This window comes from Triturus cristatus, chromosome 10 (assembly GCF_964204655.1).
Source record: "Triturus cristatus chromosome 10, aTriCri1.1, whole genome shotgun sequence".
Classification (NCBI taxonomy): Eukaryota; Metazoa; Chordata; class Amphibia; order Caudata; family Salamandridae; genus Triturus; species Triturus cristatus.
Window position 1 is genome coordinate 1,018,036,719 of NC_140593.1, and position 24,243 is coordinate 1,018,060,961.

Here is a 24,243-nt window from a genome sequence, read left to right on the forward strand (position 1 = left end):
GGTTTTCAGAAGCTTTTGTATAATGTTAAAAACATTCCAATGGCATATTAAGACACTGATAGGCAATATTAAAAGCAAAGTGTGAATAGATGTTCTGTTTCAATTTGTATACAACTTTATTTAGATTTATTCAAAGTGGTGATAGATTTTTATGCACAGTGTGTTCTGGCTGAATGGATGGCAATCACAGTGCATGTATAAAACCCAGCATTCATGGTGATGTTGTCCAGGAGCACCACTTGTTGTTGGGTGGTCCATCAGCGTGTCCCGAGAACAAGGGTAACAGCACGTATCCGTGCCCCATTATCACAGGCACAGTGTGGTTAAATCTGAAAATAGCGTGTCACCAGAAAGTGTCCAGAGATGCATTTTGTGACAAGTAATATGCATGCATGAATCTCTCCTACACCATTGAAGCCCATTGTTGGTTTAGGGAAACTGGATAGCCCTTAGCTTCACATCCCACTAAAATCATACAAAAAAGGGGCGTAAATGAATATCCCTCAATGAGTTATTTTACATAAACAGGTCTCAGAGATCATCGTAGTGAGGGGAGTTCCTATAGTTGGAGCCACGGTATTTTATCATTGAGGCCAACTTCCCACGTCCTTAGACGATACACCCATCTCTGTTCCCGGATGAAAAACATTCTCAACACATCAAGGACACTTATGGAGAAAAAATTCAACAACAACCAACTATAGTTATTTGTCAGTGTGATTGGCCTAAAAATAATGGTGTGTCAATGTTGTGGCACTCTTCTGCATCGTATGGGAAACATCCTTTACTCTGCATGCGTTACAACGCATGCCATTACCCCACATTTTTTACTCCACAAAAACTTTTACAACACAGGGCTTTACACCGCAAACCATTACAACGCATTCCCCATTACAACGCCCGGTGGAGTTAGAATAGTAAACTGCGTTGTAATGGACAATGCATTGTAATGGATTGTGTTGTAAAGGCCTGCATTGTAAAAGTTTTTGCGGAGTAAAAAATGCAGGGTAATGGCACGCGTTGTAAATGCGTGCAGAGTAAAGTGTCCTATTCGCATCGTAAGGTTCTGCAATGTTCATTGATTCTAACATTTATATTCCTGGTGGTCATTCCCACATAGAATAAATGATATGGGCAAGTGATAAGGTCTACCACATTTTCGCTGTTGCAGTTAGTTCATGATTTCAGTTTCTAGGGTCTCCCAGTTTTTATATACACTTTCTTAGTTTGTGTGGTGAATGCACACGCAACACAGTTACCACATGGGAAATGTCCTACTGGGGCTTGATTCCCCCAGGGTTTATTTTGTATTGGTACCAGGGTCTTCTGGACCTTGGTGTGTCCTTACATGTCACATATGATGGTATTGCGTTTGTAAGCAAAAAGAGGGGATGGCCATTGTTTGGTACCACTGTTATATATCCTCCAATGTTTACAAACAATGGGGCAGATTTACGAGTTCTGGCGCATCTCTGCAAATCAACAGGGATGCGCCAGAAAAGATGCGACACGCAATTCCCTTCCTGCCCCACCACAAATGCACCGCATTTACAATGCGCACCGTGGCGAAAGGATAGGGCGATGTGTGTCGCATCCTGTAGTGTAAGGGCGGCGCATTGCTGGAGTCGTGTCGCAAGTGCGTTGCGGCTCCAGCAATGCTCAGGGGCCCCCTAAGTCTAACATGCTGCGTCACTCCTTACGCCGGCTTCAAGCAGGTGCAGGGTTTTGACGCAGCATGGACGTAAAAGTGACTCAGTGAAATCTTGTAGATTTCACTGCGTCACTTTTACGAGGCGTTCCTGCGACAGAACGCCCACCCTGCGCCGGAACCCCCACATGAAACCTAACGCAGGTTTCATGTGGCGCAGGGCTTTACAACGTGACGCATCTCCCTAGATGCATCACGTAAATAAGGCGCAACGTGGTGCATGGTTTACACCGCCGCTGCGTCACTTCTGCGACGCAGCGGCGGCGTAAATGTGGCGCATGGGGCTTGTAAATCTGCGCCATGTTTTGCACATTGTTCGAGATAGGAATGTATGTGGTTACACACGCGATTCTATGTGTGTTAGTTCTTGGGTGTGTTTCCAGCAAGGCCTCTCTATTATTGTTCTTGGCTCTTCGTACCGTTCCCCTAGGTCAGTGTTATGCAACCAATTTCTTTTCCAGGATAGTGGCTTGTGATTCAAAGGTCTCAAGAGAGGAGCAGTGGTGTCTAATTCTCAGAAATTAGCCCACTGTGAGGTTTTTACATAGGGCCCTTGGGTGGAAGCTATTGCATAGTAATAGGCTATTCTTGTCTGTGATCTTGTTTTGTACCCTGGCTTCTTTGCCACTGTCCCCAATGGTGAAAACCAGGTCTAAAAAGGCTGCTTCATTCCTGCAGATAGCATAGGTGAAATTGAGGTAACTATCTCTAGAATTTACCCAGTGAGCAATAATTTGCCCGCTCCTCACTCCCGTGCCATATTATCAGGAAGTTGTCAATGTAACAAAGCCAAAGTTATATGTTGTCTCTATATGGGTTGTTTGGGATGAAAATGTGATCAGCCTCAAACTGGTGTACATTGAGGCAGGCCTTAGTATTGGCGAAGGTGCTGCCCATAGATGCACCCTGTATCTGATAGTAAAGTACATCCTCAAATTCAAAGAAGTTCTCAGTTAGTGCTCATTATGCACATTCTAGCGCAAAACATCTTGGGGTTATGAAGTCCCACTCAGTGTGTTCCAGGATCCCTTTAATTACCTCGGTGGTGCGTCTTTGCAGGAGTGCATGGAACATGCCTGAAAAACAGCTGACCCTCATTGAGAGAGTGCACCTGGGGGTATACTTGCACAGCTAATTCAGATACACTGGTGGATGCCACTAATTAATCACAAGTGTGACCTCAATCGGGTATTAACAGACATTGACTCCCACGATGATCAGGAGGAAGAGCCAGTATGAATTGGTGGACGGCGAGGAACACACATTGGTGTAGTAAGTGGGTATTGGTGGGAAATTAGAATGGTTGACAATGCCAATTCTCATAGCTTAAGTGATTAGAGAATCATGCTTTTATTAAAGGCAAGGAGGCTAGCATTATGCATAAAACCCTTTTATACTAGAACCAAGTATGACAACATAAACCAATAAGAACTTCTAGCCCAACACTCCAGCATCTTCCTCTTTTGGCGCTGCTCTTGGTCATCCTGCTTGTTTGCTTTTAAACTTTCTCCACAACAATATTTTAATTATCTAGGAAAGGAAGTAGCACAGCCTTTACATCCCAAAACTCTAATATCTGCAAAAATAAATCCAGTGCATTATACTATTATCACTGCTGTACCCTTAAAATATACATATCCTACAACTTTTCAACATTTATTTCCTACTCCCTCCACTGGGCTGGGAGGGAGGGATAATGCTGGCCTCCTTGTCTTTAATAAAATCACAATTCTCTAATCACTTAAGCTATGAGAATCTGCATTTTATGGCAAGACAGAATGCTAGCATTATGCACGTTCAAAGCTTCTTAACACAAAATTAGATACAGGCTCTACTGGTTTAAAATAAAACTTCCTGAATACTTCTGCATTCGACCAATCTGCTGCTTTCATTATCTCCTCCAAACTACCTCTTGCACAAAATACTTGTGAAGACATAGCTCCCCTCACAGAATTAGATTTAAATCTTTCTACATCAACTCCAGCTTCTCTAATAATATTCTTCACCCACATTGCAACAGTTGCCACTGATACAGCCTTATAAGGCTTCATATAAAATATCAATAATTGTGTTACACCATCATCTCTATATTTCTGCATCCTCTTCTTATACTCCCTGGTGCAACCTAAAACACAACATTTTGACATTTCTTCAAATTTTGGATAAAATACAGATTCTGACATAGTCTTGGTTCTTCTTCAAATTTAAAAAGTACTCCACCTGGTTGAAAAAATCTACTTCCTAAAACCAAAGCCTGAACATCTGATACTCTTCTAGATGAGATCAAATACAGCAAACTTGCCAACTTCCATGATAACTCCCTCAGCGGTAAGAACTTGTTCACTGGCCAGCTACCAAACAATTTCAAAAACAAATTCACATCTCAAAGTTTGTCATACCTTGCTTTGAGAGGTCTCTTCAAATGAATACCCTTCATAACTCTACAAATCAAATCAAAGGGCTTTTACCTATCGATAAACCTTCCAAAAGTGAGTGACTTGCTGCTATAGTTGGTCAATAGCAATTCACTGTCCTAATCACTAAATTCTGCCCAAACATTTGCATCCTCAACCTAGTCAGTTTCCACAAGATCCAAATCCCTTGCCATGCACCAGCATATCCAAACACTCCATGCTTCCTGATATGATACCTCTTCTCTGTACCCAGAGCCCAGGACACATTGAGAAGCTCTGAAGCCTTCCCAAAAGTCCTCTGAATCTCTCTGAACTCCTGATATCTTCATACTAGAAGGTTGGGCATACCCACTTCTTCTCTATCTGCACCTAGCAACATTCCCCTGCAGCGTTCTGCTAGTAAAGGAATTTCCATCACCATCTTCATGACCGATGGGAACCAAATCTGTAAGGACCCAAAAAAGGGTCACTCAAATCAATTGCCATCTGTGCCTCCTCACTTGCAATAACACTCTCTGAATCATTGCAAAAGGTGGGAAAACATACCCTTTCAGACCTTCACAATTCTAGTTAAAAGCATCCACTGCCATCGCAACCATATCTGGAAGCCAACTGAAATAATCTTCCTATTCACTGTACTCCTTGATATATCAGGAATTACAGTCTGCTATCGCATTCTCTTTCCCTGGTAAATACTGTGCTGTCAAACTTATTTCTTGTTCCTGACAGAATTCCCACAATTATTTTGCAATCTCTGAAAAATGTCTTGAGTCTGCTTTTTCCAAACTTGTCATATATGTCACGCCAGATTCAGTGTCCATCCTCAGAAGGACTGAGAAACCCGATTTCACCTCCAAATAATTTATGTGTTCCTGTTTTGCTGTCATGTTCTCATATTCCATTTCCCTCCTGTCTCCTGACCTAGACACATCACACCCCATCCTAGTATGCTTGCTTCTGAATCTAATACAAAATCCAGAACTGTCCTGAAAACAGCCGTCCATACATCCTTCCAAATTCTCCACCTACCAGGTTAACTCCTCTCTCACTTCTTCTTTAACCTTCACTTTGTTTCCATACCACAAACCCTTCGAGAGAGCTGCGGTCTTCAGTCTCTGAAGGGCTCTTTAGTGCAAAGGTCCTGGGAAGACAGCCTGAATTGAGGATGACAAAAAGCCTACCACTATAACTATAACCCTCAATGTCACTTCCTGCCTCAACCATAGGTGACTCACTTCTCTCTTTATCAATGTTATCGTCATTTCTGGTAATTTCAGTTGCAACTTCTCTGTATGTATGATGAATCCTAGAAACTCCACAGTTGTTGAGCTGAACGTAAAATAGATTCTTCCAAATTTACAATAAATCCCACATTCTGCAATAAACGTCTTACCATAATCAAATGTTCCATCAAAATGTCTTTCTCCTGGTTCATGATAAGAATATCGTCTAAATAAATCACTATTCTCACCCCTTGTTTCCTCAAAAGTCCCATCACTGCTTTCAATACCTTTGTAAAACACCACGGGGCAGATGAAACAACAAAAAGTAAACACTGGAACTGAAAAGGCTGTTGGTTCCACCTGAACTACAGGAATTTCGGACTCTCCTTCTCCATTAGAATCTTGAAATAAGCATCTGTCAGATATCATTTCACCATCCAATCCTTCTCTTGCAATATGTCGCTTAACATGGATGCAATCATATCTCACAGGGAGACAACAGGTGGTCACCTTGTCCCCTTTCACCTCCAGCAGGACCTTGGTGGAGCATGGGGTCCCTCAGGGGTCGGCCATTAGCCCCATCCTCTTTAATATTTACCTGCAGCCACTAATCTCTATAATCAAGTCGCATGGGGTCGACTTGGTCAACTATGCAGACGACACCCAATTGGTGTTCTCATTGGAGGGGAAGGGTGCTCTGACTATGGATGACTTCCAGATATGTATGCGCCAGACATCGGACTGGCTTAGGGCCAACTCCCTGCAGTTCAATGGAGGAAAGACAGAGGTGATCTACTGCTCCTCTGCAGGAGTACGTGATATGCCTTTTGACCTCAGACTGGCCCCAGAGGCGGAACCCATTGTCCCTGTGACAACAGTGCGGAATCTGGGGGTTATGTTTGATGATAATCTCCAAATGGCCTCTCAAGTTAAAAAAACAGTGGGGGTTTGCTTTGCTCTCCTGAAAGCCCTACGACAGATTCTACCTCTTCTGCCTGCGGAGAAAAGACCTCTGGTGGTACGTAGTATCATCCTGAGCAGGCTGGACTACTGCAACTCTCTGTACCTAGGAGCTCCTCTTTACATCTTCCAGAGCTTGCAGAGGGTCCAGTCTATGGCAGCCAAATTGGCGCTAAATAAGAAACGCGGATTTTCAACTACGCTGGCGTTACAAGAGCTCCATTGGCTTCCTATAAGGGAAAGGGTCAGGTTTAAAGCCCTATGCATTGTCTATAGAGCGGCACACGGTCTCGGCCCAACCCCCCTGCAGGAGAAATTGTCCTGGTATAAGCCTCAAAGGACTCTACGCTCTTCAAATGCTTCTCTGCTAACCACTGGCAGGGTCAAGAGGGCCAGGATGGGGGGCAGGGCCTTTAGTACAGTGGCATCACGGTGCTGGAATGATCTTCCTCTGAATATTAGGCAGGCTAACTCTCTGATGGATTTTAGGCATAGCCTGAAAACTTGGCTTTTCCCTAGGGAGAAGCCCTTGATTTCCTGATCTCCTAATTCTGCTCCTCTGGCCGACCTTCAGTATTTTTCTTGGTTTGTCTGTGGTTACTTGGCTGGTTAAAAGTCTCTCTACCATCTCAGTCTAGCGCCAGGATACCCGTTGGGTGACAGTAGCGCTCTACAAGAACAAAATACAAATACAAATACAAACATATGAATCCCTTCCACTTTGAAGTGACGGTAAGTCACATATTGATTCAACCGCCGAAGATTTATCACAGGCCTCCATTTCCTGTCCTTTTTCACTGAAAAAAAGGTACTCACAAAACACTTTCCTTCCTTGTTTGCCTGCAATAAAGCACCCTTCTTTAACATCGAAAATATTTTCCTCTTACTATCTCTCACTTCACTTCTTCAAAAATTAGTTCTCTTGGTTCCTTCTCCTGAACCGGATCTTGATCGGACTTCTCTTTGTAACCACCTACTGAGAAAATTTTGCATTGATACTGTGTTATCTTTGCCCATTCCTTTAGGAAAAATCTCAACCTTCCTCTCACCTTTATCTGGGAAGAACCAGAAATAGTCTCCATACTCACCTGTTGAGGAGGGCTGTTGCTCTCTTCCTCTCGAGGATCTGCCTCTAGCTCCTCTCCCTCTCTGGGGGCAGAAACCTGTTGATCCTTGACTTCCTCCTCCATAACCCATTCAGGATCTTACAGTATCCTCTGCCAGAAGGGTGGCCTCTCCTTCCAGCCATTTGATATAAACTACTTTCTCCAAAACCTTTTCGCTTGGAAGTTTTGGCCTTATCTGAGGCTGTAAATGTAGCCACATATTTACCCAATGACTTGACCACACCTTCACCAAAGAGTAGACCCTTGGTTTCCTCAGCAGTATCTTTTGCCAAGGTTTGCAATTTTGGGCTAATCTTAAATAATACTTCCTTCTTCCTCTCTGCCCTCTATCTATCTATCTATCGCTCTTGGGCTCCATCCTCTTAGGAGTTGTAAGTCAATCTCCCCCACATTTACGTATGTATCTTCCACCTGATCAAAGATATGGGTTAAAGGACCCAAAATATCCAAAAGCATTGTCCTCGCATTGTTATAAGGAACATTCGAGACCCTTTCTAGGATATCTACCAAGCTTGAATAAGAAAGTGATTAACTCTGGGCTCAAATTGGGCGTCATAGTGTCCTTATCACCAACAATTGGACCTGAACACTCTGCCGTCATGACATTTCTTTCCTCTTTTTCTAGAGGTTTCCTAATTCTCTTCCTTATATATTCCACCACGTGCCCCATGGGCCACCAGTTGGAACTTCTTGGGTGTCGTATTTGTTTGAGGTCAAATACTTTTTGTCCCAGAGAATCTTTAATACACTTCTGTGTTTTGTGTAAAACTATCACTGTCCCCAAATTCTGTTCCTGGATATTCTTTCCCATCTTCATAGTCCATGTCAAATATGTACATATCTAGCTCTTTATTAACTTCATCTATTTTTCCTTTATTAGTAATCTCATGTGCAGGGTTAGCCTGCCTTGAATTTGTGCCACTTCAGTCAACCTTTCCCTGTGAATAGCTTTGGGCTCCAATTGAAGAACTAGGTACCTCTTTTACTGTCAAATGTTTTTTCTTTCTAAAATATTTGCTCCCTGGTCCTTTATTTGAGACTCCTTTCTCCTCAGACGACATGAACCAATACTCTTCCTCCTTATTCCTATTTCCTTTCCTATTCCTGTTATTTAACATAGACCCTGTTTCTTGCACGCTTTCCTTCAGTTGTCTCCTAATAATGACCCTTACTCTGTCTTCCTGCATTTCTTTCCCTGCTGTCTCTTCAGTCATAATCACCCAGCTTTAAATATAATACCATTTTGAAATAACACTATATTTTTTAATTTGTGCCTTTTTACTTAGCTGAACAGTAATGTGATATCTGCTCCTTCAACGCATCCGTCTGAAAGGTTTTTGGTTGATCGTTCTGTTCTGCAGGCAAAATGTCCCAAAATCCTACAATGAAGCTAGCTGGCTCCACAATCCATTTTCTATCACAACCTATTTCCTATGGAAAACAAACCTTTTGTTCTTATATTTCTTATCTCATTGGCTTCTCAAGCCTCTTATTTTTAACAAGCCTCTTAATTTCTATTCCCCTTTGGGCCAGAAGAGCTTATTAGTTAAAAAAAAACCCGGACCTGATGCTGCTGTTACTTTGCACATGCTCCGCTCGAGCAGAAAGACTTCTTTACACTCCTCCAGGAACAGAGCAGCTGACACACTGCAGATGCTCCACTTTAAACAATGAGAGCTGCGACCTCGCAGTACACACGTTGCACGAGAAAGCGAGCACTTTGCAATGTTCTGCCAGAGCTTTGGGAGCCACGCGCCCTACCACACATGCGCTCCGAAGCTGGATGGATACACGCGTACTTCTTGTATACCCTGTTTTCCTTCAATCTTAAACGGTACTGGTACGAGACAGTTACACATTGTTGTTTTGTTTTTGTTTTTTCTTCAAAACTTCACATCTTCCAGCCTTAAATCCAACCTAAATCCTATACAATCGACCTTATAAATTAAGTTAGCTAAATAATAATACAAATGAAATACTTTTAGCATTAGTAAGACAATTATTAAAACATTCCTACCTAATACAAACCCATAAATTGGGTTCTTTCTTATACAGCTATATAAGTTACAAACTAAATTCCACATATTATTCAAAAACACACAATATATTACATTCTACTGCTCTATTCATACATTAAATTAAAGGTATACTTATCTGCTCAGGAGCAACAAACAAAAAAGGAATATGCTGGATTATTGTGGAGTTTTATGGACTAGATGTTCTAATTGGTTTTTGTTGCCATACTTTTAGTATGGAACTTTAAAGGTTGCTGCTTTAGAAGTGGTGAAAGGTTTTATGCATAATGCTAGCCTCCTGTCTTGCAACAAAATCCTTTCCTCTTCCATGTGGAGTGTACCTACAGGGGTTCCTGAGGCTTTTCTCCATGGGGCTCAGATGACCCTCTAATAGGGTAAGTGTGTGAGCTGTTTCTCACAGCATGACACTACACAATATTGTATGGGTGTGATGCACGTGTCATGCTTACACTGCATTCAATGTTTTCTAAATATGAGATTGAAGGACACCAGGTCCAGATTTACCAGTATACATATATATACATATATATATAAAATTCACTTAAAAAACATAGGTTTCACACATGTTATAGTTAGGTGGACATTTCACTCGTAAAAAACCAATGAAATTCCCCCGTTATAGTTAGTTCAGATAACTATAACTCGCGCGACCGCAATCCACTGCTGATGACGTCACATATTACATCACTCATGACATGGTCAGTGGCGTCACTCATGACATCACTGATGATATTATCCTTTTGATAGAGTGGCGGTCGCGCGAGTTATAGTTATCTGAACTAACTATAACGGGGGAATTTCATTGGTTTTTTACGAGTGAAATGTCCACCTAACTATAACATGTGTGAAACCTATGGTTTTTAAGTGAATTCGCAAGGTTTTTTAAATGCTAATTCCTAACTATAACGTGTGTGAAACCTATGGTTTTTTCAGTGAATTTGTACGGTGTTTTAAATGCTAAGTTATGTATTTAGTATTCTATTTTTTATATATTTATTTTACAATAAACTACATATAAAAATTTTTTTTGGGGGGGGGTTTTCACCCCGCGATTATTTTACAAAAAATGTAAATGTTTTTTTCTGCCTTCGGGGTCCTTCAGGGACCCCCTGACAAAGGCTAGGGGGTCAGGAACTCTCTACCCTGCCCACTTTTCACGTTCGCCACCTTCCTTTTTCACTCTCGCACTCAAAACAAACAAAATGGCGGCCGACACTTCCTGATTTCGACCGATTCGAACGTTGACTGACATGTAACCACCAATCAGAATTACACTCGCGCACGTTAGGGTGCACGCACCGTGCGCACACGGTGCGCAGCTATAGATATTTATGTACTTTAACTGCAATTTTCTCAGGAAATACTGAACAGATTTCCACCAGACCTCAAAAGGCACTTCCTTGACCTTATGGCTACCTCTCTGCCAAATTTCACCTAATTCTGTTCAGCTGTTCGGGCTGTAGCATGCGACTAAAGGTCCTATGGAAAAATGCATGGGGAAAACGCGTTTTGGGACCCCCCCTTTTTCTCGGCCCCCGCTAGACGAATCACCCCGAGACTTTCAGGGTAGGAGCTGAACGGCGCGCCCCATTAGTTTTGAAAATTTTGTGAGGATTCGTCAACCGGCGCCAAAGTTATTCAAAATAGAATTTTGAGATTTCCTATGGAAACACGGTCCTAACTATAACTATCTACTGGCGACCGCCAGTAGATTATATATATATATATATATATTACCTACTGGCGGTCGCCAGTAGGTAGTTATAGTTAGGACTACGTTTCCATAGGAAAACCTCAACATTCTATTTTGAATAACTTTGGCGCCGGTCGACGAATCCTCGCGAATTTCTCAAAATAGGTGGGGCGCTACGCTCCGCTCCTACCCTGAAAGTCTCGGGGGGATTCGTCAAGCGGGGGCTGAGATAAAAGGGGGGTCCCAAAACGCGTTTTTCCCATGCATTTTTCCATAGGACCTTTAGAACGAGCTACAGCCCGAACGGCTGAACAGAATTACTAGAAATTTGGCAGAGAGGTAGTCCCTAGGTCAAGGAAGTGCCTTTTGTAGGTTTGGTGTAAATCTGTTCAGTAGATTCTGAGAAAATAGCCTTTAAATCAATATATATATCTGAGCCCGCTTACGGTACGCTTACCGTACGCTTACCGTACGCTTACCGTAAGCTTACGGTGGCGTGCGCGAGCGCGATTCTGATTGGCTCTTAGATCTTAGTAAACATTCGAATCGGCCGAAACCAGGAAGCGGCGTCCGCCATTTTGTCTCTCGCACTGAGTGTTGTTTATCAAACATGATGGGCAAAAACATGTTACGGGGCCGTTTTGACAACTCCCTCCCACATAGTCATGTTGAGGGAGTCCCCAAACATCCCCCAAGAGCAAAAACGGTTTTATTTTTTTTTCGGCAATTTCGCGGGGTACGCTTACCGTACGCTTACCGTACGCTTACCGTAAGCTTACCGTACGCTTACGGTAAAAAAATAAAAAAAAAAAAAACACTATCCACACTTACCCCACCCCCTGTGCTTTTGGTGGCCGCAGGCCACCAAATGTGCAGGGCTTATTAATAGAGAAAAAAAACGTAATTTTGGCAACATGAAATTATAAAATCGAAATAAAAAAAACACTATCCACATTGACCTCACCCCCTGTGCTTTTGGTGGCCGAAGGCCACCAAATGTACAGGGCTTATTAAAGTTGATAAAAACCGTGCACGGAACGAACTGCGTTAAGTGGGCGCGCACGCCACAAATGGCGTAAAGTAACTTAGCATTTAAAAAACCGTACAAATTCACTGAAAAAACCATAGGTTTCACACACGTTATAGTTAGGAAATAGCATTAAAAAAACCTTGCTAATTCACTGAAAAAACCATAGGTTTCACACATGTTATAGTTAGCTGGACATTTTACTGATAAAAAACCAATGAAATTCCCCCGTTATAGTTACTGTAGGCAACTATAACTCACGCGACCGTAATCCTCTGCTGATGACATATGTGTCTTTATGAAAAAAAAATATTTGTAATATATGTATAGCTAAAATTTAATGGAAGAAGATATGGGCAAATAAGTGTCTAAATACAGTATTAGCATCAGCAGAGGATTGCGGTCGCGTGAGTTATAGTTGCCTACAGTAACTATAACGGGGGAATTTCATTGGTTTTTTATCAGTAAAATGTCCAGCTAACTATAACATGTGTGAAACCTATGGTTTTTTCAGTGAATATATATATATATATATATATATATATATATATATATATATATAACCTACTGGCGGTTGCCAGTAGGTAGTTATAGTTAGGACGTATTTCCCATAGGAAATCCGCAACATTCTATTCCCAATAACTTTGGCGCCGGTTGACGAATCTTCACGAAATTTTCAAAACTTTTGGCCAGCTCTGGTCCGCTCCTATCCTGAAAGTCTCGGGGTGATTCGTCAAGCGGGGGCCAAGAAAAAAGGGGGGGTCCCAAAACGTGTTTTCACCATGCAATTTTCCATAGGAACCTTTAGTCGCAGCTACTGCCCGAACTGCTAAATGGAATTACACCAAATTTGGCAAAAAGGTAGCCCTTGGTTCAGAGTCATGCCTTTTGGTTTAATGGTGTAAATCCGTTCAGTAGTTCCTGAGAAACTCAAAAGTAAAATCACATATATATCTATAGGTGCGGTGGATCTGCGCACCCTGAGCGCACCCTGCGTGCACCCTCCCAATCATGAGCTGCATGTTAATTGGCTGTCAACTTGCTGTCAACACTCCAAACCAGGAAGTGCTGGCAGCCATTTTGTGCCTCGGTAGAACCGAGGCACAAGAAATCCTTTAAAAAAGTGCGCAAAAAGCAAAAAGGGGGCAGGGTAGAAACACCCTGACCCCCTAGGCCTGCTTAGGGGGTCCCACAAGGACCCTCTGGGCCCCCAATTATTATTTTTTCAAACGGGAAGATGTGCGCAGGGTGCGCGGATCCTGCCGATTTTTTTTAAAAAACGAAGCGCGGGCTCCCGCGTTTTGTTGGTAATTGGCCCCCGGGGGGCCAAGTCCCGGGGGCAATATTATTATGTGAATGGGTGGCCCAGAGGGGCCCCGATGACCGCCAACCCCCAGGGCTTTATAAAATGATGTACGGGGGCTCACAGCACCCCCAGCCCCAGGGACCACCACCCCCAGGGCATCAATATTCATGGGTGGGGGGCTCAAAGGCCCCTCCAAGCCCCGGGGACCACCACCCCCAGGGCTTCTTTAGAGTATATGTGGGGAGGCTCATGGCCCCCTGCAGCCCCAGGGACCGCCACCCCCCGGGGCTTTTCATGCGCAAGCGTTGTGTAACGTAATACGTATGTGTCGCGTATGCGCCTGGAGTCGCGTACCAGTCGCATAGCGATCGCTCATGAAAATACGCACCCATCGCACATCCTACGCGGATCCTACACAACAATCCTAAAATGGTGGCTAGGTTCCGCGCAGTGATCGAGAAAGGTACGCTTTGGGTGCGCGACTCCCCAAAAAAATATGAAAAAATAATAATAATAAAGAAAATAATATAAATATTTAAAAAACAAAATTCCATTTATATTAAAAATATATAATGTAATTTAAAAAATAAAATATGTAAAAATAAATAGTTTAAAAAGTTTAGAAAATCAGTATCAAAAAAATAAATATAACTATTATTACATTTAAAAATTGGCATTTAAGAAATCCTTGAAATTCACTGAAAAAACCATAGGTTTCAGACAAGTTATAGTTAGGAATTAGCATTTAAAAAACCTTTGAAATTCACTGAAAAACCATAGGGTTCAGACATGTTATAGTTAGGAATTAACATTTAAAAAACCTTAGAAATTCACTGAAAAAACCATAGGTTTCAGGGGTGTTATATTTAGCTGGACATTTCACTCGTACAAAACCATTGAAATTCCATTGTTATAGTTAGTTCTACTAACTATAACTTGCGCTCCAGCAATCCATCATTCATGACATGGTCAGTGACATCACTGATGACATCTCAAATGACATCATCCATGTGACAATCTGATACACATCATCATATACTAGTATAACCTTTCATCACTCATTATAAAATATAAAATATGGAGTACCATATTTGAAACCATTGACACACCAATATAAGTTTCTAAAAACCCACTCAGTGATTCCTAGATCTACACACACATCTAAACACTTACCTATAGATTCACTCATACATGCTGACAAAGATCAATAGAACACTATCAAATATACTTATACACCTACATCAACATTACACACCAGCTTACATCCTATTCACGTATGCAGTCATCCTACTCAGTTATGCAAACAATTGATAATACTTACATTTACTCAGCTACACACTTATACAAACACCACTTCATTTATTCATATAGATAGTAACTCATACTTAGTGTGTTATAAAATCACTATTACAAGTATACAGTTATCCATACAGTCACTCATAGAATCACTGAGTCTTATGTATACTTATTTATATACAACAACTGTCACATACCCTGCCTTTTATATTTCTACTTTGTTGGACATGTATCATTGAGAAATATATTTACTCATCACTACACCCATAAAAACATTCACTCACCCAAACAACTGTTTCCACATGCAGTCTTAACCTCATATACCTACTAAATCAACTAATTACACATCTTTCGACAGTCACACACCTCCCACCCAACCACACACACATTCACTCTCCCATAGAAAATACTCACTTAACTGATCAATAACTAATATAGACTTTCACATAGCTAGTAACCAACGTATGCAGTAGTTTACACAACAAGAGACAGAGTGATACAGATATTCACACAGTTTAATCACTATCCCATATATTTAGTGAAACACTTTAAATTAGTCACTTAAACAGTCAATCGCACTGCTAGTAAATCCTCCATCCAGACACTTATACTTCCACTCATTCTTCAATGCAGATTGCTATATATATAATACATATTTAAATATCGAACCAAACCACATTCACTCGATGATGTCATCAGTGATGTCACTGACCATGTCATGAATGATGTAATATGTGACATCATCAGCAGTGGATTGCGGGCGCGCGAGTTATAGTTAGTAGAACTAACTATAACTAACTATAATGAAGGAATTTCAATGGTTTTGTACGAGTAAAATGTCCAGCTAACTATAACACCCCTGAAACCTATGTTTTTTTCAGTGAATTTCTAAGGTTTTTTAAATGCTAATTCCTAACTATAACATGTCTGAAACCTATGGTTTTTTCAATGAATTTCAAAGGTTTTTTAAATGCTAATTCCTAACTATAACATGTCTGAAACCTATGTCATTTCCAATATATATATATATATATATATATATATATATATATATATATATATATATATATATATATATATATATATATATATATATATATATATATATATACATACATATTGGTAACACGCATATGTTATTGCTGTTTTCCAGATAACTAAGTGACCATTGAACGTTGGGTGGCCACAAGCATTAGCCCTCCAGTTCATTAGTATATATGAAGTGTATATGCTTAAAGAGGATCCAACATCCATCCTGATGAATGCCATGGACTCGGTTGAGAAGCAAGGCAGAAACATGTTGACATCATAGTGGGGTTGGTGTGCAAATTCCCCGACACTCCCCTCCTAATTTTTAACAACAAGTGGTACCCTACATAGTGAAAAACAGACTGGGTTATCACATTGGCTTTTAATCTATTTCACAGATCCTAAGCTAGAAACAATTGCCTCCCTGATCTCAGGGTGTAGGACTCCTCTCCATCAAACTAACATTTTTGGAGACCGTGGGGATATCCTATGATGAAGCATGACACCTGGTAGGTGTGTGAGGACATCCCGCCAACCTTTTGTGGGTGCTTAGGAGTAGGCCGATAATCATGCAATAACGAAATGCTGTAGAACTGTAAAATATTATAAATTCACTTGGGTGGCTTTTTTGTGTAAGCTAAAATACATCCCACCATCCTTGTCATTTGTTTTGAATATTTTTGTTTCAGCAAGTTTACTGACCCTATATTTTTGCTTCCTTTGTTAACTGGGAATCACATCACCCCTTAAGGTTACATGTCCTATTCAAAATTCTATATGAGATTTTGCACGTCAATACAGCAAAAACTGCAGTACAAAAAGAATAATAAGCAAGGTCCAACCTACCCCTCCTGCTTCATTTGTTATAAAATCCATTGAATTGTTTGTAAGAAAGTTTGGAAAAACAACATATCTAGATACCAGGAAGATTAGGTCTGTAAACCGGTTCACAAACGAAAATTTTAATTTTAACGCAGAAACTGATTGAATGGGGCTCTTTTTCAGCCAATGTGCCATTTTGTGGTGCATGACCCACCTTAACAGGTTTACACAATCTTGTTGAATAAATAATGTGCTAGGTTTCAGTGAAGCCTAAGGGAGCACTCCCCAAATCTAGAGGAGAACACGGCCATTCTGAGGTTCATGTCTTGTGCACGTTGAGCATCACCACAGGCTCTGTCCATGGAATGCCCTGGCTGGGATGCTGGGCACAAGTCATGGCCTATGACTATACCATGTGCACATAATGTCATAAGTGCACCATAAGCGATGTCTGTGAATACACCGGGCAGGGGTACAAGCAAACAACAAGTCTCTAAAAATTATTCATTAGGTGACATTATGCTTATGCACTAATATCAATAAGTATCTATCACTATTAGAAACATAATATTTACATTTTCAAAAATTGCTCCAGGTGAGAGGATTATTATTATGATTCAAAATCTAATGCCACTGGAATTAGAGAATTATGGTTAGCTACAGAATATAGCACTCTAAATCCAAGACACCAAACATGCTGGTGAGATCACATATGTCAACATATACAGTCATCAACTATATGTGCTAACCATGATTTGAAGGGGGTGAGGTCTGCAATTCTGCTGAAAACATATTCACATAGACATTGCATTGAGGTTAAAGCCAGCAATACCACTGACAGCAACTAGATTCCCTCACACAGAGAGAACATAAAGGAAAAGCTGCTTTTGTATACTATTAAAGAGATATCCACCTACAGACTGCATGGAGATTAAAGCCTGCAGTATTGCTATTGGTAACCAGATGTCCTCAATCTGATTATGAGGGGAGTACAAGTTGTTTCAGTTCAACTTACAAGTAATAACATTTCACATATATTAAATGGAGTTGCAGCCAGACATTTCCCCTGTCGGCAATCAATGTGATGTCCTCATACAGACGACTCTGAGAAACAAGGTCTCCGGTGTCACACTTGCATGTAAAATAAATCAGGAAGCAACACTGTCAGAAAATATTTTTGCAGAGAATACATTTTGCTGCACGACTACTCACAAGTGACAGAATTTGCTTCAGGCGTTAAAATCTACTTCAAAACGGAAGCACCGCTATTTACAATCTAGATTTACTTGAATAAGCTATGCAGACAAGAACAGGCCTTTAAAAATCTACTCACTCACTTGCTATGGCAAGTCAGATTGGAGCTGGGAGGAACAGGTGTTCTGTTCATTCAGAAAGTGAATGAGCAATAAAGAAGCCTTTAAATCTTGTTTTTATCTTGATACATGTGCTCCCTGTTCAAGGACAGGTCAAATGTCAGTTTGTCTTTTAACTAATTGTTGCTGTTTCCTAGAAAATTGGGTTTACTTTTCTTTCTCTTATTACAGTTAGAGGTTTTTGTCAAGTGAGTTGTCTGACAATTGTGAAACAAAAGGCGGTTAGATGTAAAAAAAAATTCTAACACGCATTTAAACAGCTTGTAGTACAAGTATTTCAAAATTGATCAGGATTAAAAAAAATAACTTTTTTGCGGTAGTTTAGAAGTGATGCGAACAAAAATTTTAATAGGAGCAAATCAAATCAGAACACTTTACTTGGTGATGTGCAAATGACAAATATTTGAAGAAACTCGATTTCCAAGCATTATATACTGTAAAGTTTTATCTGTAAAACCACATGTCAGTGAGAAATGTTGTGGCCATTTCATTGGGAAATCTGCTGATTGCAAATAAGTGTACTGTATCACTTCATGCTTCAGGTATGTATTTATTAAAAGTGATAGTTTTTAAACATGATTTGAGAAACATTCCTGCCCCCGCCCTCATGACAATGATGTTAATTAACTAAGAGGCAAGTCCGCGGTCAATTGTATCCTGTATGTGACTAGATTTGTATTATATATGGAGCAAAAGTTTAGTCTATTAAATCAGACAAAAGGGTTTTTTGTACAGCAGACTTGCTGAACTCATGTATTTGAAGGTGCTCTCATATGTGATATTAAAATATTTGCCCAGATCACATAATTTTAAACCAGTTTATGGGTCAAGAACATTATAATTGGGTTGAGTAAATCTTTAAGTCACTAGACCTGCACGTCTTGTAACATTTTTATGGTTTTTTGAAGCCTGAACAAAATCTGCTTCAGATTTAGCCGCATGAAAATGATAACATCTCTGGCATTAAATATTGTTGAAAGGCTGCAGTGTAACAATCAACATCAAGAAGTTCTTGGAAAAATACTTACAACTTTTACAATGCATTAAAAGGTTTCTGGACACATACCCCTGGCTCTATCTCTAATTGTGAGCTGCCTCATATCATGAATTTGCTTCAGGAGGGTTGTTTCGGGCTTATACGCATTCAAGCTGGAAGGTACATTTGAAAAACCCACCGAATCGAAGTTGCTGTGCATGCAGCGGGATTATCACAACACTATGTACTCCAAGGAAGAATAGTCCGTCCTGCTGCTCCATCATGATAGACAATGGCCTGAAGTTCAGGTTTTTTTAAATCTTGCTTGAATGGTGCTGGTGCTTGGCCCACTTTTGTGGGGCAGGCATCAGTAGCTCCTATCTCTGTTGAACAGGCAAACAGCTTGACTGCAACATTACACATGTTCTTTGATCCTGTCCATCAGTAATTCATGTTTGGGGCAGAATCCGTGCACTGCATGAAATCTGTGTGGCTATAACCTCGCCCTCTGACCTAGTGCTTCTCCATGACATCTCACCATCCAGGGGATAATACTGTGTTCGTACCAGTGGTTCTCCATGGTCTGGATGGTGGTTTAGCTGCGTGTTCTGTGGAAGAGTGTCTCCCCACCAATGCACTGCGAATGGATGAGAAGATTGTTGACAATGGCCACTCATGAGAGACTGATTTACATACTTTAAAGATAACCTACCTTTTATTGACAGGACCAGGGGTCACTTCATGACAACAGCCAAGGACCACCCCTCCACTTCTCCCCACTGAAAGTCTATCCTTCAGTTGTAATCCTCTATTTCACTTTTCCTTTCCTGCCCTAACCAACCTTAGAGACTATTAAAACTCTGCTTCTCTGCGCTTGACTTGCCTACAATAGGAATCTTCCATTTTCTCTTCACATCCTTTCCCCTTAGTTCAATTATTGTAGTCTATAGTCTGCATCTATTATCCAGGTCCACTGGGATCATGCGATTCTTTGGCTGCTGAGTTTTCCAACTCGCAAAATGGGTTTGGTAATTAGGAAAAGGAATTTTGCGGTTGCAAATCCATTGTGTTTGCTAATTGCAGTTTGTGACTGCAAACCTAGTAGGTTTGTGTGCTCAAAATGCATTCACCACATTTCCCAAACTTTGATGGCTTATCCCAAAATGCCTGTGTTAATGTCTTGGATCCTACAAATCTTTCAATGCTACTCTTCTTGTTTGACTAAAATACAACATTTACACTAAATGTTGTCCCCGCCCCAAAATTCCTAAATAGGGCTCCTTCAACCTCCTTGTGGAATACAGTTTTCAGGTCTTTCTTAGAAGATACATGATTTGTGATGAACTTTGGGCAAGACGAGTGGGTGTGCAGATGTGGAGCTAAACAAAATAACCTGTTCTTTTTAAAGCACATAATAAAGAAGTTTTGCTATTTCTAAATCCCGTAAATACAATTTTTTGCGGGTTTTTTGAGTGAACCTGGCCTAAGGGTATAAGAGCGCTCTACAAAAAAAAGTTGTTTGGGTTACAGATTCACTCTTTTTACAAATCGTTTTCGCATTGGGAGATTACATTATTTGAACATAACTACAGGGTGTTGAGCCAAAGCTGGGATTTTAACCTGTTATTGATGTTCCAAAGGCACTAGTTATAGCCACGGGCTACATCTCCTTCCTTATTTAATACTAATTTAGCGGTACTCAATTTATTTACTTCAGTGGGACAAAAGGATGAATTAGCTATGCATGCAGGCATTTGAGTTCATGGAATGCAGGACCATAAACACCCATTCTAGCAGCAAGTGCTCAACTCCTTGAACCATTATGGGGGTGTATGTCTTTGACACCCAATACTGCATACCTCCAAATTCAACAAACATGCCGTGAAGCAATAACCACCACTGATGACCATTTCCTTCAGAGTTGGGACATACTTAGGGCCTACACTGTCCTACTAAACAGTGAACACTACTGTACCTGGTGCCAGTGTTTCATACATTGACTCATTCTATCCAAGACACAGATTCCTTTTGGGCCTTAAGGGAGTCATATGTTGACAAAACATGTGGCGGCTATTCTATGAGATGTATTATTACAATATATCAAGAATACAAGATAGTTGTATAATAAACAAACAATATACAAAAAGCATAGTTATCTTTATCTGTTTAACTTTTCAACATGGACTTGAAAATCTGGCAATGCTACTCTGATACTGCTATTTAGTGCAGTGCTATTATGCTAATAAGTTTAGTTCTCCCAGTAATGGCTGTGTCCCCCAACAGTTTCAGTAGCTTTCAAAGAAGAAAGTTGCATGGGGTTTAACAACCAGTAAGTGCACTGTCAATACACAAGCACTGCATACCCATTAGCGGGTGTGCAATTGTAAGTACAAAACTGCTATATCCTTTTGTAATAGTAGCTACCTCAGAAGGATGAAAGTATGATCTTGACATGCATGCCTGTATTTAAATTCATGAGGGGGGGGTCAAATAATCACACGTCAGCAACTCACTGAACCATCTTCCTGCATTTAAAGTCTACATCCATTCAATTATTTCTCACAACCATGAGTGCACTGTGGTCAAAAAAGAGAGGTAAGCAGTATGAGTGAAGGAAAGGAAAGAGGGTTGTGCAAACAAATGCGTCACTCCTACGGCACTGTAATACACTGACAATACCGCACACTCTCGCAATTCTCACTCTAATTCCAAAAAGATTTGATGGAACAGCGTCATTTTTTTTCATAGTGGTCATTAGTCGGCACCTGTCCACGCTTTTAATGACAACAGGTTCTGTGAATAGCCTGTCAAACTTTAAATTATTGCACGTGGGATTTTGTACCAGAGACGTTTTAAGGTATGGGCAAAGTGGGCAACCGCCCAGAGCTCCAACCTATAGAGTGGCCAACTATGAAACTCATATTTCTATTTTACCTCTGTCTGTTTTTCTATCTTACCCTTTCTTCTGTCTGCCTTAATGTACCACTAACTTTTTTTCTACCCAGTTCATTTTAAGGATATCTCGGATATTTTGAGTGCCATTTTACAAGCATAAATTAGAGAAAATTGGTAATACAATTCAAAGTTGATCTAACAGTGGGCCCCAAAACTCCTTAAGTTCACACTGCTCTGTTACAGTATTGCATGTATAGCCATTGAAATTGTAATGAATGGCCGTGGTATGCTTATTTAAAACAGTGCTTAATTTGAGCAGGTGCTTTCCGGTGCTCAGCACCAGCACCTGATTCTCAGCACCGGTGCTTATAGCACCAGTTAAGGACACACTCATTTAGAAGGCACTTTATTTTCCACTGAATCACAGGATGTTGCCCCACGCTGAGACTCAAACCCCGTTCCCCAGCTCCAAAATCGGCAGCTCTAGCCATTATGCCAAGTCCTCTATGGAATGATAAGTGCCAGGGCTCTAGTCAGGAGGCATTTTTACCAGCACATTTCTCCTGTTAGCGCTGCCTCCCGAGCAGAGCCCAAGGCACTTTTTATTTTACAAATTAACCACTGTTTAAAACAAACTTTCCAGTGAAGTTCTTCGATTTGGAGGTTCGGATCAGGAAAGCACGTTTTTTACTGAAAATGTATGTAACTCAGGGATCAGATCCCTCAAATTGGTCACTTTAGAGCAGAGGTCTTCAAACTGTGAGGCATGCCCCCCTTGGCTGCCTGAATTGATCTCAGGGGGTGACAGGTTCTGGACAAGAGTGACATTTACTATGCACATAGGGAACCATGGCAAACATTATGATGTAAACAGTTTTGTGTTGTTTATGAAAGAAAACACAGTGGCAGCGAGATATTCCGTAAAGGTGCATTAGTAATGTTTTTGTCACTCATGTCCTGTAGGTGTATGTGAGGTGAGGTGCGTGCAAACAACCCTTAAAGTCTCTTACAATGTGGATAATTGTACACTTTTAGAATGATTTGTCTGCCGTTCGCAAGTTAGCAATCACGTATTTTCATTTTTTTAATGCATAAAGGCAATGCTTGCATAGGTGAATATGTTCAGAGCTGACGAATTCACGGAATTATTGTGAGAAAATATGTTTGTCATTCTGGAAGGCTCGGTAATTTTTTTTTTAAAACTAAGTTGGCTGCGTATTAAAATGTTTGAAGACCACTGCTCTGGTCCTATGTCACATAAAGTAAAAAAAACAAAAAAACTTGCCCAGTTTAATTCTAAGTACTCTGTGCATAGGGGGAGCCCTGTGTGCAGGTGAAACTCACGCGACAGAAGAACAGTTGATTTTTTGACGGGCAGAAACTTGGGACGCGCTCATACTGCAATTTCTGTTCCCAAATGAGGGACTGTCCCAATGCGTTGGTGTGGTGGCAAAATTAAGCTCACAACAACCTGTCTACGTCGCAACCACTCTGCCCAGACTAACCTGCTATCGCGACCCGAAAGCTCAAGAAAAATATACTATGCTGGGTTAACATTTAGGAGATATGGAGGAATAAAATGATTGTTTTATAGGACTTCATTTCATTCGTTCAAACTGTGGGGGAAATGAAATGCTATTCTCGCCAACCTCCGACCTGCGCCTCTGGACTATATTGTCTTTGTGAAGTGGTTTGCGTATCCGGGACCCCGCACCCACCCCGCAGGAAGAACCTACCTTGTGCTCTGCAAGGCTCGCGTGCCGCTCGCTGTCCTGCACGCGCCTCCACTGGCTGCTGGCTCGCGCTGCCTGATAGGGGTCCCGGCCTCTGCACGCGCCGCAGCTGCATGCGCGAGCTCCGGGAGCTGGGCTGCTGTTAGCGGCTCCCTGCCAGGGTATTGGTACACGTTGCTTTAGTGCCGAGCCAGGTTAGGGCGGAGCCTGGCAGCATCCCCGATGCAAAGACTGCTCCGGGTGTGTTTTTTTTTTCTCGCAAAAGCAACGGCCCCCCTATGCAAACATATTTGTCGCTCATTGTTTGCGCTGGGCTGCTTCCTTTTCTCCCCGAGCTGCTCTGGCGTCCCTGTTGTCAGCACGCGGAAATAAAAGAGCCGGTTGGGTGGAAAATTAAAGGTCATGTGTCCTCTCTCGCGGGATTGTGCCAATTCCTAATCTTCCACATAAGAATGGTTCTTTCAATCAAACTTTCAATGTACTTTTGATGATCACCCTTTAGTGAGATTTGTGCAGATGCCTCCTACAGTAAAGTTAGCAATTGACTCTGTGTGGCCAGGAACACTGTGCTCCAGTACCGACTTTTCTTTTTCAAAGCATTGTTTCATGCAGTTGGTTTGTTTGA

The 24,243-nt window shown here is 41.2% G+C and overlaps 1 protein-coding gene across 1 annotated transcript in view; it reads right to left on the reverse strand.

The window, feature by feature from the left end:
- Positions 1 to 23,817, reverse strand: part of BHLHA15 (basic helix-loop-helix family member a15) — a 96,435-nt gene extending 72,618 nt beyond the window's left edge. The window contains exon 1 of the mRNA XM_085629009.1: positions 23,622 to 23,817. The gene's annotated coding sequence lies outside the window, so the exon portion shown is untranslated. The remainder of the gene's footprint in view (positions 1 to 23,621) is intronic.
- Between the last annotated feature and the right edge of the window lie 426 nt (positions 23,818 to 24,243).